This window comes from Megalobrama amblycephala, linkage group LG14 (assembly GCF_018812025.1).
Source record: "Megalobrama amblycephala isolate DHTTF-2021 linkage group LG14, ASM1881202v1, whole genome shotgun sequence".
Classification (NCBI taxonomy): Eukaryota; Metazoa; Chordata; class Actinopteri; order Cypriniformes; family Xenocyprididae; genus Megalobrama; species Megalobrama amblycephala.
Window position 1 is genome coordinate 41130361 of NC_063057.1, and position 18736 is coordinate 41149096.

The 18736-nt window shown below is 38.7% G+C and overlaps 1 long non-coding RNA gene and 1 pseudogene across 1 annotated transcript; one reads left to right on the plus strand and one right to left on the minus strand.

Moving 5' to 3' along the window:
- Nucleotides 1-1731: 1731 nt before the first annotated feature.
- Nucleotides 1732-18536, plus strand: LOC125245238 (annotated as a pseudogene).
- Nucleotides 8511-10724, minus strand: LOC125245313. The gene is made up of 3 exons (XR_007179483.1): nt 10182-10724; nt 9221-9282; nt 8511-9006 (listed from the first exon to the last, which is right to left on the minus strand). It is a non-coding gene; the product is annotated as an uncharacterized LOC125245313 (long non-coding RNA).
- Nucleotides 18537-18736: the final 200 nt, after the last annotated feature.

Here is an 18736-nt window from a genome sequence, read left to right on the forward strand (position 1 = left end):
GTCAAACACTCTCATTAGATGAGCGACCCATGTGATCTATGACCTTTGACCCTCCTGAAAGATGAGCCAATCTTACTCGATTATGATGTCTGTCAGGATTTCTTACTACATATTAAAGAAAACTACTGTACCTGAAAACTTAATTTAATGTCAGTCTTTGATCTGCTGTATTTGTGTATCAGACGTAAGCCAGTAAGAGCTGTGCGTGAAAACCTCAAGAGGCGCAAGTGACTGACACTAACTGTCTTTAGCCTCCTTTTTAGCCTTCCTTACCAGAGACCCCGGTTTGAATCCTGCTTGGAACGATTCGAGAAGGACTGGTTACATTTGACCTATTGTGTGTAATTCGCTTCTTTGTTCTAATTTTTAATAAATTAAAATAATAATAATAAAAAATTAAATAACCAAAATATCTATACTGGTGTATCATTATTTTTATCATTATTTGATTTAAATTTTCTTATATATTGGAATAATATTTTGGTCATATATTTATTTATATAGAGGTACTTAAATGTAATGTCCTAGTTGAACTAAGGCCTAATCCTGCTTAGACCTGTGTGTGAAACCGGCCCTTATATCTTAGATTTTGGTCATTTCGCCCACCCCAAAATGACACATAATATGAACTCTGCTTTATTAAAGGTACAATTTGTAGGACCTGCCACTAGAGGGCGCACTACCAAAACAATAACAATCGCGTGGTTTGATGACGCTAAGAAGGTGCGTGGAATGATGGGATTTGTTGTCTTCTACCTAACCGCTGACGGCCATCAATCAGAAAGATAAATCATGGATTTAACGAATGAGGTAAAGTTTTATAAATGTATAAACTATGGATCAGACGCGTCCTCGCGTGGGTCTAGAGACGCGATGCCCCGCGTTTGGCGTGTATGACCCATAATACTAATCGTGTTGATCGTTATAATGGCATACGTTTTCTGTAAAGATACGAATCGAAACAACTCACCTGTCGAGTAAAACACAAGCGAGATCGGCATCTCTTTCTAGGTGAAGTTTGTCGCGAAGCTCTCGATATTGATCCTCGCTCTTTCTCTCCTCTTGTCCCAAACTCTTCTTGGGTCGTTTGGTTGGCCCGTACGCTTACGTTTACGGGAGCTGTCCTTGTCGACAGAACCAGCGGCAGATGGTAAACAGTAATTATGTTCCATAAATAAGTAACACAATCCACCATAAAACGTGCAAGAAGTAAATAAGGAACTGCTTGAAGCAAGCTAGTGGTTTGCTGGACGCTAGACACTGCTTCCGCATTTGTCCACGACACTGTTGTCATGTGGTTTCTACGTCAGTAAAGGCGGTAACAAAGGGTAACTGACGTCATTGACAGGCGACTGCACTGCCCCGTGTCACTGTTTAGAATGGGAATTTTCTCATGATTTACAAGTAGTTGAAAACATTAGAGATATTGTTAGTAATCAGCTGGACAAAATATATAACACTAGCCTAGTGGTTTTCGGATATTTTACTGCGAATATCTTACAAATTGTACCTTTAAGTCATACACTGTTTTTAACATGTATTTTAAACTTTTAAACCACATTTGTAGCTATTTACATATTTGCATATCATTTATCATTATTATTATATTTTATCATAGCATAATATCTGGTATAAATGGTTTCTGCACCCAAACATTACAGTTTTGCCTATTAGACAAAATCTCTCTCTCTCTCTCTTTCTCTCTCTCTCTCTCTCTCTATATAGACAGCAGCATGTGAACGGGACTTTTATTTTGGTCTAGTGGTGTTATGTCATAAAGCTGCGCCGCTCTCCTGCATCTGTTGTGATTCGGCTGAAGAAAGGTTTGTTTTTACGCTTTTAAAGTGTTTAAATTAATACAAACTGTTCAGCCCATTTAATCGTTTCTATAAGCTGCGTACAATAAATTCACCATTATTGAAATTAACGTTGCAATGCTTTATTTAAAATCAATGACCCGAACGTTTGTGGGAGTAAATCCACTCAGGAGTAACAGAAAAGAAGCGTCTCGTTTCGCTCTCTATAACGTGAATCAGTTTATCGGAAACATGAATTCAGGTACTGTGATGAGAGAAAGTGAGTTGTTTGAGACTCCGAGTCAATTGAATCAATTGCTTCGTAAAATGATTCAGTGATTCGAATCACCGCTGCTCAAACAGTGTATGAAGGAGAACAACAAACACAGACATGTGTAATGACAACTTTTACAAACCAACTGCTATTGTTTTCATTGAAAGTGTAATCTATTTTAAATGTGATACAAATTATTGAATGTGAAATATAATTATAATAAATATGAACTTTCTGTGTTATATTTTAATCAGGTAATTTGAGACTATTAACTTTCACTCTGACTCTCTCACCAGTGCACTGAACTACTGAACTAGAGCTGATTGAGACACCCAGAGATTTGTTTTTCTTTCTGTTAATAATTCTCATCTTTAAACACACAGGAAAAACTCCTGGTGAAGTGGCTGAGATCCACATGACACATTATTATAAAGATGGAGTTTATTAAAGAGGAGATTGAAGAAACATTCAGTGTGAAACAAGAAGAAACTGAGGAACAAACAGGTTGGTTTCATTCTCAAACCTGAACTTAAAACTGATTCCTTATTAAAATGTCCAGCTCTGCAGAAATTAATGATATTTTTTAAAAGTGTCCTCATCTACCCAGTCTAATCTTAATCATCATTCTGTATCTGATCCTAATGTAGTTTTTGACAAAAATGTTCAAAATTGTTCAAAATATTGCTTTTAATTAATGAAACTTACCCACATTCAAGTGTTGATAAAAAATAATGCATGAAGCATTAAAGGATTAGTTCACTTTCAAATAAAATTTTCCTGATAATTTACTCACCCCCATGTCATCCAAGATGTTCATGTCCTTCTTTCTTCAGTTGAAAAGAAATGAAGGTTTTTGATGAAAACATTCCAGGATTATTCTCCTTATAGTGGACTTCAATGGCCTCCAAACGGTTGAAGGTCAAAATTACAGTTTCAGTGCAGCTTCAAAGGGCTTTAAACAATACCAGGGGCCGGTTGCATAAATCTATTTAAGACTAGTCTTACAAGTTAGTCGTCTATTTTTTTTCTTTAAGACTGGTATTTACTTTTTAAGTCGGTTGCATGAAATTTTAGATTGGTCTAATTTGAGACAAAAAAGTAAGACTGGTTCCCCCTTGGCTAACTTTCTCTTACAATCTATGTTGCCATAGAAACAAACTGTCAAAAGAAAAATATGCTCTAGATTCACAAAAGTGGCCCAACTTTGTCTTGCGATATGGCAAATTTTAATCTTTGGTTTTATGAAAGGGCAATAAGAAGAGAAAGAGTTTTCAAAGACCGTTCAAACCCATTGGAAGTACTTTGTGAAAAGGAACTTCTGGAGAAGCTAAGATTTCCAAGACATACAATACAAGAACTAGCAATTGACTTGGCAGGAGCATCTGAGGCCTGAAACTTCAAGAAATTTTAGCATCCCTCCACTGCTACAAGTATGTCTAGCTCTACGTTTCTTTGCCACAGGATGTTTTATAAATGCAGCTGCAGACTTAATTGGGGTACATAAGTCTACAGCATCAAGAATTATTCATCGGGTTGCTCATGCACTGTCAGGCAGACTTCCACTTTATCCGAACTGATGTCTCTACCTTGAACAAGGTGAAGGCAGATTTTTTCAACATTGCTGGATTTCCAAATGTTGTAGGAGCCATTGATGGAACACACATTAGGATTCAAGCACCTTCAACTCATGAGCCATTGTTTGTTAATAGGAAAGGCTACCACAGTATTAATGTGCAGGCAATTTGTGATGCCAAACTGAGAGTGCTCAACTGTGTCGCTCGTTGGCCAGGATCAACCCATGACTCAAGAATTTTAGTGAATTCCCAAATTCATGATGCATTTGAGAGAGGAGAATTGCAGGGTGTGCTCTTGGGTGACTCTGGTTATCCACTAAAACCCTGGCTTCTAACACCCTTCTTGAACCCAGTCAGTGTGCCTCAAACTCGGTACAACACAGCCCATGCCAAAACAAGAAATGTTATTGAAAGGTGTTTTGGAGTCCTGAAACGAAAGATTTCATTGTCTGCATGCAGAGCTCAAAATGAAACCAGAAAGAGTCTGCAACATTAATCTGTGCATGTGTTGTTTTGCACAACATAGGCAAGGTAATAAGTTTTTAACTGTAATTAAAACACCTAGCTACATATTCCCCAATGATTATAAATTACATGAGTAAAAGATCACTTTCCTTTTAATAGAAATCTTGCACTCCCAGACATGGAGGATGACCAAATTTTTGAAGAACCCACTTTGGAGATCGCAGAGGCAGGAGATGAAGATGGAACTGGGCGTTACATTCGACAAATGATTGTAGAAAACATTTTCTCAGTTTGACTGAGAAAAATGGAAGAATTGATAACTTTTAAATGAATTGGACATATTATAATTTATTCATCGAGAATCAATACACAATATTTGATGCATAGTATCAGTAAAAACTCAGCTAAATCAGTAAAAATACTATATAATCTTTAAATTACAACTACATTAACTTTCACTAAAATACTTAAAATCTCTTAAATATATCTAAAGATTCTGTATGTAAACATTACATAAGAAGTAAATTCAAAATTAAATAACTGGAATTATTAAATACAATTATTTGACTAGTTCTTGGACAATTATTTGACTAGTTCTTGGACAATGGTCGTTGAGATCTATAGTTCATGTCCAAGTTTTTGTAGCTCCAACTTTAGCTTAGTTTTTTCTAATTCTAGTTTTTCTATTTCTAATTTTAGTTTAGTCTCTTCCAGTGTTAATATTTCATATTGCTTTTCAAGTATATTGTTCATGGTTATCTTGCTTGTAGTGTCTTTCTGTGTGTCTGTGTCTGAGCCATGTCCCACAGGTGCCATTTGGGTGCTGTCCAAATCATCTTCTTTACAAAAAAACAAACAAACAAACAAACAAAAACAACAACATTAGCAAAATTAGAAAGTTTTGTTGTACTTTTTTTCTTCTGCAAAAATGCACTACATACTGCATACTACTTACTACATACTAAAGTTTACTTGTAGTTCACTAATTTTAGAAAAAAAACTTTTTACACACACGTTTACTTGGCTATCTAAATGGAGACACTGCATAAACTTCTTTTGTTTTTAGAAATAGATAGTTAAACATGTTATAACTATATAACCCACACCCTAAATCTACCCATCACAGAAAATGTTCTGCATTTTTACAAATTACATTTTTTTTTATAGCCTATATTGACAAAAGTAGTCTTTGATTATATAACCTATAATCTGAAAACACTGTCCTCAGCAAATAGTGATTGCATAAGCACTAACGTTACAATGGCATTACAAGCTACTTTCCCTGATCTGTGTCCACTTATTATTTTAAACACTGTTAATCTGTTTTTAACTTAAAAACTACATCATTGTAAGGAATAATAGAGGATGAACTAACTTGGTAACTTATAACTCGCGGTTTAAAGACTGTAAGCATAACTTTACCTTCGCTTTGTGTTGTTTAGGTCCTGGCTCGTCACAGGCGCTTCATTGTTTTCAGGGACCAATGTTAAAATCACCTCGCAGTCTACTAGACGGTAAAAATTGGTACTCAACCCAAAACAATAGTACAGTTTTTTTTGTTGTTGTTTTTTTTAAATCAAGCAAAAACAATAACTATCGAAACATTGTTACTCATGAGACTGTTGAAGCGGAACTGATGCGACAGCGGTATCCTCCCCCGCTGCAGGTAACGTCCGCCCGGATACTCCGCTCTCCCTCCCCCCGGGGATTCCCCAAAACATCGGAGATTCCTCTCCATATATTTCAAATTATCATTTCCGTTGTCCTTTTCAATTTAGGATTTGGTCCCCCACCCGTTGCAGGGTTTTTTTCGCTTGAATATTTCCTTTTTTGCCTCTTGGACCATATTTTTAAAACGTTTCTGAACGTCTTTGACGGATCGCGAGACAGACGGGTTTACGCTGTTAACTTTTTCAGTTATTGTTGTCCACGCCTTGTTTTTTTTGCTATTGGCATTGTAGTCGCTAAATTTATTCATTAAAGTGGATTTGGAAGCATTGTATTCCTCCAAAATACAAATATTTTCAGCGAAGGAAAATTGTGACGAGCGCCCACTGTCGGCCATTTTGTTTAAGTTGTTCAGCGTCTTATTTTTCCCACAAAGCAATGCAATATAGACAGTCTTACTTAAGACTGCTGTGTGCTTATTTTATGCAACGATCTTTCTTCAGTGACTTTAGTTAGTCAGACTATTTCTAAGCCATTATCTTAAGACTGTGTCTATGTTTATGCAACCGGCCCCAGATGAGGAATACGGGTCTTATCTAGAGAAACGATCTGTCATTTTCTAAAAAAATGTAAACGTTATGCTTTATAAACACAAATGATCGCCTTCCAAGTGTTTCCGCCAAAACCGCACTTTTGTATTCTTCAAAAAGCTTACGCTGTATGTCCTATGCCTTCCCTATTCTACTTACGGAAAAAATGGAACAGGTGCTGCATTCGTTCCGTAAGTTGAATAAACATATTTGTGGATCTCATTCTATTTATTAGTGCATATGATTATTTTTTGTGAATCTCTAAATTTATTTGTGGATCATAATCTATCTCCATATGTTTCATGTGGAAGTCATGCGGGAGGCGCAAGAGGAAGAGGTTGAGATTTGAATGTTGTTACAGTCGCCTGTAAATGGATAACATACAGTTGCGTGTACAAGCTTCAGCTAATTATTGTGCCAAAGAAGAGTGACCAACAGAAACAGGTCTTTCATTCTGGTGCTTGGATGTCGCCCACTGAAGTACAGCTTCACTTGAGTTCAAAACTTTTCAACTCGCAAGCAAACGTTTTAGAGTCGCAAACTATGACAGAAGAACAGAGAGCCAATTTGAGCATGCATGAAGAAAACTGCACAAAGAAAAAAACAAAGATTTACTTGCATTGCAAAGAGTTTTGCTATAAATTATTTTTGCAACATGAAATCTTTTGTTTAATTACACTATAATTATTTTTTGCTCTCAAACACTATGGACCCTACCATATACCCGGCGCAATGTGACTCCAAATGCGATGCAAGTGTTTTTTGCTAGTTTCAGCCGGATGCAGTTAACATTTCACATCCAGCACCCACATTGTTTAAATAGCAAATGCACTTGTGCCCATCTGTTCACCCATGGGCATATTGGTCTGAAAACGAGGTATGTTCAGGTGCATTGTTGGCATGTTGCTATTTTGAGGTAACTGAAAATGACCAAGAAAAGCCTGGTCTAAAGTCAATGGCGCAGAATTATAGTTATTTATTTTTCTTATTTAAAGTGCACATTAGTAATGAGTGCTTATTACAGACACAGCAGCACACAAACATGCCAAATATTAAAAATTAAAGGATTACAATTTAAAAGTTTATTATTGTGTACATACCTACATGTCATAATGGATTGTCATTTCATGTATCAGAATAACCTATTTGCCGTAATGACGAATGAAACTATTAATTATTTGACTAATTGTGGCAATACACACGTGTATTTAAACTGACTCATCAGGTTGAGGGTGTCTATAAATAGTATCTGCCATGGTGCAAGCTTTTAAAAGGAATGGGAGATGAGACTCTGATTGGTCTATTGCACCCCAAAACACACCCATGAATCTAGTATTAAAGGTGCCCTGGAATTTAAAATTGAATTTACCTCGGCATAGTTAAATAATTAGAGTTCAGTACATGGAAATGACATACAGTGAGTCTCAAACACCATTGTTTCCTCCTTCTTATGTAAATTTGATTTGTGCAAAAGACCTCTGAAGAACAGGCGAATCTCAACATAACATCGACTGTGACGCAACAGTCTGGGTCATTAATATTTACGCCCCTAATATTTGCATATGCCAGCCCTTGTTCAAGGCATTAGACAAGGCAGTATTAACATCTGGAGCAGCACAGCCAAATCATCAGCCGTTGTGCAGGTCAGCAAGCAAGGACAATAGCGAAAAATGGGTGATGGATCGATAATAACTGTCCATGATCCATGATATCATGATATATTTAGTGATATTTGTAAATTGTCTTTCTAAATGTTTCATTATCATGTTGCTAATGTACAGTTAAATGGGGTTAAGGTTACCATTGTTTCTTAATGTATTCACGGAGACCTGATCCATGTCGGGGTTTTTTTTTTTCCATTTTTTAACGCTTGCAGTCTGTATAATTCATAAACACAACTTCATTCTTTATAAATTCTCTCCAACAGTGAATGTTAGCTTTAGAACATGAACTTGGAAAAACAAGATGGCGCCAGTGTGTGTGGCTTGCCGTCTGTCACTGTCATTGCCGTGTGTGTTGTTGCTGTTTGTTTTACTTTTTGCCCGGGATGTTGACTCTCTACTGGTGTATGATCGCCAAACACTGTTGGATTTGCGATTTTCTGTCGAAAATATAGTAAAATTGGATGGTGGTGGACGTGAAACTTTGCCCCCGCTCCTGGCGAGGCTCCCGCCTCACCTTTGGCGCGCCCCGGCTCCATCTTTTAGGCGTGTCCGCCGACGAAAGCGCACCCGCCGCCGGGGAAAAGGCAGCGGCCGGTTGGTGAGGTTGAAGCTTGCATGTTGTTCTACGCCTTTTTGGACTGAGTTTGGAGTCGTGCCTAGCCTCGTTATTTCTCGACGCTCGCTGGACCCTGTCGACGCCTGGATAATATCTGTCGTCGGCCCGGAAGAGGTGGTCCAGCCCAGGGCTGGACTGGGACAAAAAAATGGCCCTGGCATTTTTGCTCAGACCGGCCCACCACAATCGGTCGGACGCCACCCACGAGTACACCTTCCTTGCGGTCCCTGTAAATATGCATACCTACTGTTTCATTCCCGAAAGCCCCTACAAAGCTGAGTAGTAAGTGCAAGTGGACCAGTGTACTCACTCTCTCTTGACTGACTCTCTGGTGATCAAAGGTGGCAGTGGAGTAGGGCCTACACACCAATGGACAGCAAAGATCAGGAAAAAATTCTTATTTTAAGTGTTTAACTTTGCATTATATCTTAATTCAAGAAATCTTGTCAAGTGAAATTGTGAAATCTTGCTGCATTGACAGATAATTTCACTTATTTTGAGTATCTTTTCCCTTAGTGTTTTTAATCTTGTTTTTTAGACACCCCTTTTTTGCAGTGCATATTTTATACTTACTTGCATGGCCCTCTGAACACCCTCAAAAACTATGAACAATGAACCACAATAATGAGGGCATCCTGAGAGAGAGAAAGGGAGAGGGAAGAGAATGATAACTGAATGAGTTAAATGATCACCATACCAGTATCTTTAATCTATAACAATGTGTAGATAGATGCACATATTTTATAATGTGCTACATGTTATAAGAGCTACTTAACCCTTAGAACATGGATGTAAAATACTGATAATTCTATAAAGAGATATTTTTTTTTCAATGAAACAGCAGAAAAACTATAATTTACACTTACAAATATACTTTGTTTTAAAGAGCACAAACCCCTCTTTAAGTGTCAAACATTTACCTCTCATTCTTTAGATACTCCCCATTAAAAACAATGAAAAAGAAAACTATACTACCAAATTACTCACAAAAAAACGTCCTAATAAAGTTATATTCATGTTATTCACTTGTCAAATCAAGTCAAGTGTTCATACCAGAGTACAAGAGCTACAAAACATAACTTTTTATAGCTGAAAAGTGAGATCTAGTAGACCATCATCACGACTAACAGCTATAAATAGACACCTATAGTCTCGTTGAGAAATAAACACATCATCAGTAATATTACATTATAATAATAACCTGAATATTTTTTATTTTTTTTTAAATCAGATTGCATCATTTCAGGTTTTTCTAGTTAATGAGAAGGGCCGTTACTGCATAAGTGAACTCTGATAGCTACAAGGGCACACTGCTAGCTACAAAAAACAGTGCAAAATAGCTTTTGATGTGCTATTTGACTTTAGCTGACTGAGTGACCAGTGCAGTAGGTGACAGTCTGACTTCATAATAACGACGACGATTATGTTGTCTTATAATATTCATTAATTTAGGTAAAGCATCATCATTGTTGTCGTCGCATCGTTAGTCCCTCGCTCCCTCCCTCCCTGTTAATCATGTAACTACCCTGCTTACCGCTTCTATTATACTCTCCTGCTTACTCTGTCCCTCACTGACTTCACTGTCAGACACCTGCTGCTCCTCTGCCTGACAGGTGTCTCCATGTTCTTCTATGTTCACCTGTTTTTGCACGTCGTCAGGTACTGTAGGTTTGGAAACTGAAGCTACAGTAACCGCACTAAACATGTCAGTAATTTTTGCACGTTTGAGGCATCGACCTCTACATTTAAAAAAAAAAAAAAATTTGCCCGCAACTTCTCCGCACCCCCTTGCACTTGCGCTTTTGTTTCTCCATCCTCCTAATCCACAGATGTTTTGGCTCTGAGCCACTGCATCTGATCTGACCTGACACACGAAACAGAGGGGACGGGGTGGAGTCTGTTAAGAGATGTGATTGGGCCAGCCCAGTGTCAATATGGAAAATGAACCAATGGGCCGCTGTCCCTGCTTTATGGGCCGATCGTTGGCCAATTTTATGTTTATTAAAAAAAAAAAAAAATCATATCATATCGCGGCCCCGCCCCCAAGCGCGTCGGCCCACCGGGCATTTGCCCGGTATGCCAGATTACCAGTCCAGGCCTGGTCCAGCCCCGCGGCCCCTGCTCTCCTCGTCCCCGTTGGCGCGGAGTGAATCACAGCAACTTACGGTCTCTGTGTCGGGTTTCACGAACATTCAGCGCCGCGGACCCGCCGGTTCCTGCCAGGTTTGGGCAGGAATAAGAGATCTTATTTGCTAGATCTCTAGCAAATAAGACTTTTGTATTAAAGGATTTTTTCACGTCCCGAGGACTGGATTTCCTCTGTGTAACTGAGACATGGCTGACTGATGGTGAGTCTAGCGCTTTCACTGAATTTCTACATCATGATTGCTGCTACTTTAACTCCCCACGAAAATCTGGCCGAGGAGGAATAGCGACTGTATATAAGAGTCATTATAAATGTAAGCAGATATTGCTGTCATCTGTTTTCAGCAGCTTTGAACTGAGTTTATTTGAGATAGGTCGCTCTCACACAGTGTTGTGTGCTGTGGTCTATCGGCCCCCCAAGTACAATAAGGACTTTTTAAATGACTTTTCTGATTTTTTGGCTGAAATCATGCCTAAATATGATCGTGTTCTTATTGTTATTTTAATGTTTATGTGTGCTGTCCTGATAAGCCAATGGCAAAGGGTTTTTTAAACCTCATTGACTCTTTTAATCTTGTGCAATCGGTGTCTGGACCCACACAAGAACATGGACATACACTTGATCTTGTTTTATCATATGGTTTGCCTGTTCTTAATCTAGAGATCTGTGATGCCGTGTTTTCTGACCATATGCCTGTTTTATTTGAGACTGTTCTTGCCGGTCATACAGTTAAACCTCGCGCTGCTGCACGGCGCTGTCGTATGATTAACCCTTCCACTTCTGTTCAGTTCTCGGTTGCTTTCAGACAGAACTCCATTACTCCTGAGTCTGTATTGCACACTGATGAGCATAGCTCATGGTTTTACTCCACCTGCCAAACTGTTTTTGACACTGTGGCTCCATTAAAATCCAGGCAGCCTAAAACTAAATCTGAGCCCTGGTTAAATGAAATGACTCATGCTGCCAGACGTGAGTGCCGTAGAGCCGAGCGCAAGTGGAAGAAGGACAAACTGCAGGTGTCTCTTCAAATGTTAAGGGTTTGCTGGCGTCACTATCAGGAAACTGTGAAAGATGCAAAAAGAAAACATTTCTCAGATATTATTCTGGCAAATTGTCACAAGCCTCGTGTTTTGTTTAACACCATTGACTCACTTTTAAATGCCCCGCAGAATGCTTGTATGGAGGCATCGCCTGCTATGTGTGAAAACTTTCTTTCTTTTTTTATTGATAAGGTCACTTCTATCAGGTCTCAAATTGTACCTTTAGCTCCAGACCCTTCAATCTCTGTCCCCTGCTTGGCTGTCTTTGATCATTTTGAGCCGGTGACTTTTTCCTCTTTAGAGGAGGTTGTTGGTCAGTTGAAGCCCTCGGGTTCTCCAAATGATGCTGTCCCCCCTCGATTATTTAAGGAGGTTTTCCCCACTATAGGACCATCTGTTGTTGCAGTTATAAATAGTAGTTTGACCTCGGGTGTGGTCCCTGAAATTTTAAAACATGCAGTAGTTCAACCTCTGATTAAAAAACCTGCTTTAGATCCGTCAGTTCTTGCTAATTTTAGGCCATTTCCAAATTGCCTTTCCTTTCAAAAATCCTGGAGAAGATTGTGTACAGTCAATTATTGGCCTTTTTGGAAGAACATAACATATTAGAGGTTTTCCAGTCTGGTTTTAAAATCTTGCACAGCACTGAAACTGCTCTTTTAAGAGTTTTTAATGATATCTTTTTAGCCACTGACTCTGGTGACTGTGTTATCCTTGTGCTTTTAGATCTAACTGCTGCATTTGATACAGTGGATCATGAAATATTGATTTCACGTTTAAGGCAGTGGGTGGGCATCAGTGGCATAGCACTGGAGTGGTTTAAGTCATACTTACCGGATCGAACTTTTTGTGTTAGCTTAGGTGACTCTGTATCCTCCTCTGCTCCTTTTTTTGTGTGGGGTCCCACAGGGCTCAGTCCTCGGCCCTCTACTTTTCTCTCTGTATTTGCTCCCACTTGGTTCCATACTTAGAAAGTACGGTATTTCATTCCACTGTTATGCAGATGACAGTCAGATTTATGTACCTCTGAAAAGGAATAATGATAACTCTGTTGGACAATTACTCGACTGTCTCAATGGCATAAAGGCCTGGATGGCTCTGAACTTTTTAAATTTTAATGATAAAAAAAAACAGAAGTGATGGTTTTTGGAGGCACCGCTGCGACCCTGCCTGTAGATCTGGGCTCCTTGGTACCCTATATTAAACCTAGTATCACAAACCTAGGAGTTAAAGTGGACCCTGAGCTTAAATTTGACAGTCAGATTAAAGCTGTTGTCAAGTCAAGTTTCTTTCATTTGAGGCAGCTGGCCAAAATTAAGCCATTTCTGTCAAGACAACATTTTGAAACTGTAAGCCGCGCCTTTGTAACCACACGGCTGGACTACTGTAATTCACTATGTGGGGGTTAGTGGGTCCTCCATCACCCGTCTCCAGATGATACAAAATGCAGCTGCACGTCTTTTAATGGGCACGCGTAAACATGAGCACATTTCCCCTATTTTAGTTTCATTACACTGGCTGCCTGTTCACTTTAGGATCCATTTTAAAATTCTGTTATTTGTTTTTAAATCATTAAATGGTCTTGCCCCCCCATACCTCTCTGAGCTTCTACATTCTTATAAACCTGTCTGCTCTCTCAGATCAGATGATCAGCCGTTTCTGACTGTGCCTAAAACTAAGCGTAAGCTCAGAGGGGACCATGCTTTTGCTGTGATTGGTCCTAAACTTTGGAATGATTTGCCTTTACATGTAAAGCAGGCCTCTTCTTTATCTGTTTTTAAAACTCTTCTTAAAACCCATCTCTTCTCCGTGGCTTATGACACCTAGTAAGATGTTGCCTTTATGTATTTGGTTTAATCTGCTATTTGAATGTTTTTATTGTGTGGTTTTAATTGTACATATGTTTATTTTTCTGTACAGCACTTTGGGCAACCTTGGTTGTTGTAAAGTGCTTAACAAATAAAGTTGGTATGGTATGGTTAGCCGCAGCATAGTATATTATCAAACTCATTCAGAATCAAATGTAAACATCCAGAAAATAAATACCATACTTACATGATCTGATATGCTGCATCACAAACACTTTGTAAGGGTCCATTTTGAGGGTTATATTAGCTGTGTGAACTTTGTTTATACAATGTATTATAGAGTTGCGAGCTTGGGGACGGGGAGTGCAAGCATTTAAAGGGGACACACACTAAATCAGCGCATTTTTAATTATGCCCCAAAATAGGCAGTTAAAAAATTGAATAATAAAAAATCTATGGGGTATTTTGAGCTAAAGGGATATCGCCAACTACTGGACTGGCATGCATAATGCAGCATTTTTAGTCAATTTTTTGGAATCTGTGTGAACGGGAATCGTTTTGACAACATTGTCATCGTACAATGAAAAAACCCTAAGACACAAAAGCTGCATTTATGCAATTAATTCAAAGTCTTGGTAATTTCCCTTCCTGTGTATAATATCATGGCTTGTGTGTCGCTGTGCTGCAGTGATGGGGCTAACCTCATACCAAGGTTTTCTTAATCAGAAGATGCTTAATGTGAATCTTTGTGCATTGTGTTCATATTCTGGGCTAATCTGTGAGATTGTATATATGCATCATCATCAACTGAAGAACATGTATAGTGACTGAGTTTGCTCTTTTATAATAAGCCCATGAAGCCTTATTATGTGCTTTTCACATTAAGCACTTTTTAGAAAGTCCCACAACAAGGGGAATCCTGGAGTGATGTATGAGGGCTACCCCAGCACTGCAGCACAATGACACACAATCCATGATACAGTTCTGCTCAAGAGTTTGCTTACCCTTGCAGAAATTGTGAAATTTTGGCATTGATTTTGAAAATATGGCTGATCATGCAAAAAAGTCTTTTATTTAAGGATAGTGATCATATGAAACCATTTATTATCACATATTATCACAAGGTGGAAACTGTGCCCCGGGGGCTGTCAATTCACAAGATAGTTGAAGAAAAACTGCATAAACAGAACAGACCAGAACAAATGCAAGCTACAGCGACAATGGAGGCCTATATGGATGAGAGATTGTGAAGAGGTTAGAAATTACCCTGATTTGTACAACTCTAGCATGAAAGAATAAAAACAGTTGTTTAAATGGATTGTAACTTGTGCGCATAAACTAGTGTATGCATAAATTAGGTATACTTATTGTTTTATCGGCCCTATTACAGTAGTCTCTTCTATTTATTTAATGATGGTGTTGGAGGGGTGAATGGGGGAGCAGTCATATGTAAAAAGTTTATAAAGGAAAGGGCTGAGGAGATACCCCTGCGGTGCTACCATATTCAGGATCAAAGTTGATAAAGTGCAGCTTCCCATCCTGACAGTTTGGGGTCTGTAACTTAAGAAGTCCAGTTTCCATAAGCTCAGTGAACTGTCCAAGCCCAGGTACGTCAGCTTTTGGACAAGTCTGTTAGAAATTATGTTATTTAAATCTGAACTAAAAATCAACAAACAACATCCTCATATATTTGTTTGACTGGTCCAGATATATTAAGGCTGTGTGAAGAGCATTTTTGATTGCATCGTCATGCAAACTGATGTTGGTCCAGATCAGCAGGAATGACAGCCTTAATATGAGTAAGAATCAGCCTCTCAAAATATTTCATAATGATGGGGGTTCGAGCAACTGGACAATAACCATTCAGATTGTTCACTGCTGTATAACGTGCTCCTCTAGATTGATGTGCTGATTTCCAGTGGTAGCATTCCATTTCATACATTCAAAACAGTCCCGGAGTGCTGATACCACTCCCTTTGGCCAAGTCCTGATCTGTTTCATAGATGTCTTGCTCCTGGTTAGTAGGGGCCTGATTGATGAAATTAGCATAACAGAAAAATGGTCTGAATTTCCAAGGTGGGGATGGGGGGTCTGCCCTAAAGGCCTGTTTTATGTTTGTGTAAACCCAATCTAATTTGTTTTCTCCCCTGGTTGCGAAGTTAACATGTTAGTAATAATGCAGTAGTACGGTTCTCAGGTTGCCCTGATGAAAGTGCCCAGTGATAAACACAATGCAGATTAGTGTTTTGCATTGCACTGACAGTTGAGATGTTGAGTGGTTAAATTCAGTCATAAATAATCTATTTTGTTTTCCAAAGAATGGACGTTAGCCAGGTTTGTAGGGGTTAGCCTTTAGTCTGATGATAATCCCTGCATGAGTCTTTTACACAGTTTAGACCACACCCTGCGTTGATCAGTGATGTCAGGCAAGTCTGCTGCTGTGTAGACCTCTGGGTCTTGTCCGAGTCGAATCCCAAGCTCATAGAGTGTTTTGGGTTTCAAAATCATTAAACTGCTAGATAAGTTGCTTGATAAGTAGAATGCATGACGTCCAAGCAAAGTACAGTGATTGTAGACTACTCTACAGATCAATTAACAAAATGTGCACATTGCTATCAAGAGTCACAGTAGCCACCGCCATTATCATTGTCATTATTTTGCTAAGATACACAATCTGATGGTAAAAGCAGGTAATTTGTAACTTCAACAAGCAGTTTCAATGCAATGATGGGGCTTAAATCCTGATTGAAATTCTTCCCAAAAACTGTTTCTCTGAAAAATAAACAATTAAATGTTAGACATTTTTCTTATATTTAAACAATTAATGGTGTTACATATGTTGGTTATTTTTATATCATTGTTTTGTTTTTCTCTTGTTCCGCTAGATGCTTTACATGAATAATTGTTTTGATGTCTGTTGCTTTGTGCCATAAACTGGTGTTAACTTTTTTTTTTTTTGTATTTTCCACTTTAGACCTGATGGCACAGAAAGAGGAGACTGAAGTACTAAATGAAGTGGAAGAGAAAGATCAACATAACAATCATCATGATTTCATTACTGAAGAAAAATATTTTAGTTGCTCACAGACCGAAAAGACATTCTCTAGAAAAATGACTGAAAAGACAGGGACTAGAAGTAATTTCATCTGCCAAGAGTGTGGAAATAGTTTCAACAGAATAGGAAACCTTAAAGCCCACATGAGAATTCATACTGGAGAGAAACCTTACAGATGCCAACAGTGTGGAATAAGTTACACTCTAAAAGGAAGCTTTACCAGGCACATGAAAATTCACACTGAAAAGCCTTACACCTGCCTGCAGTGTGGAAGGAGCTTCAAACAGAAAAGACAATTTAATGATCCACATAGGAATTCACTCTGAAGAGAAACCCTACACATGCTCTCAGTGTGGAAAGAGTTTCAGAAAGAACGCACACTTGAAAGACCACTTGAGAACTCACTCTGGAGAGAAGCCTTACTCCTGCCAACAGTGTGGAATAAGTTTCACTCTGAAAGGAAGCTTTAAGAGGCACATGCAAAATCACACTGAGAAGCCTTATACCTGTCCGCAGTGTGGAAGGAGTTTCAAACAGAAAGGACACTTTGATGACCACATAAGAATTCACTCTGAAGAGAAACCCTACACATGCTCTCAGTGTGGAAAGAGTTTCAAAAAGAAAGGACACTTGAAAGACCACTTGAGAATACACTCTGGAGAAAAGCCTTACACCTGCAAACAGTGTGGAATAAATTTCACTCTGAAAGGAAGTTTTAACAGGCACATGAAAATTCACACTGAGAAGCCTTACACCTGTCCACAGTGTGGAAGGAGTTTCAAAGAGAAAGGACACTTTGATGACCACATAAGAATTCACTGTGGAGAGAAACCCTACACATGCTCTCAGTGTGGAAAGAGATTCAAAAAGAAAGGACACTTGAAAGACCACTTGAGAATTCACTCTGGAGAGAAGCCTTACACCTGCCAACAATGTGGAAAACGTTTCGGCCAAAAAGGAATCCTTAACAGGCACATGAATATTCACTCGGGAGAGAAGCCTTTCATGTGCCCTCAGTGTGGAAAGAGTTTCAGCGGACATGGAAACTTTTTAGTCCACATGAGAATTCACACTGGAGAGAAGCCTCACAACTGCCAAAAGTGTGGAAAGAGTTTCAGTGAACATGGAAACTTTTTAGTCCACATGAGAATTCACACTGGAGAGAAGCCTTACACCTGCCAAAAATGTGGAATAAGATTCACTCTTAAAGGAAGTCTTAACAGGCACATGAGAAATCACAATGGAGACAAGCCTTACATGTGCCCTCAGTGTGGAAAGAGTTTCAGTGTTCATGGAATCCTTTTAGGCCACATGACAATTCACACTGGAGAGAAGCCTTTCACCTGCCAGCAATGTGGAATAAGTTTCACTCTGAAAGGAAGCTTTAACAGGCACATGAAAATTCACACTGAGAAGCCTTATACCTGCCCACAGTGTGGAAGGAGTTTCAAACAGAAAGGACACTTTGATGACCACATAAGAATTCACTCTGAAGAGAAACCTTACACATGCTCTCAGTGTGGAAAGAGTTTCAAAAAGAAAGCACACTTGAAAGACCACTTGAGAATACACTCTGGAGAAAAGCCTTACAGCTGCCAAAAATGTGGAATAAGTTTCACTCTTAAAGGAAGCCTTAACAGGCACATGAATATTCACAATGAGAAGCCTCAACACCTGCCCTCAAAAAGAAAGGACACTTTAATTACCACTTGAGAATTCACTCTGGAGAGAAGCCTTACACCTGCCAACAATGTGGAAAAAATTTGAACCAAAAAGGAATCCTAGAGATTCAACCACATGAACATTCACACTGTCTATCTTTAGTGTGGAAAGTTTCAACCAAAAAGTCATAAATACACTAAAGTGCCATACATATATGGTCAGTGTGGAAAGAGTTATAAAGAAACCTTAAAGTACCACATGAGCATTTATGTATGAGAGAATCGTTTTATATGTGATCAGAGTGAACACCTTAGGAATTCACATAAGGATCCTGATTTACTCAGGCATAGTTGTTTTTGGTTCTTTGTCTAGGGGTTA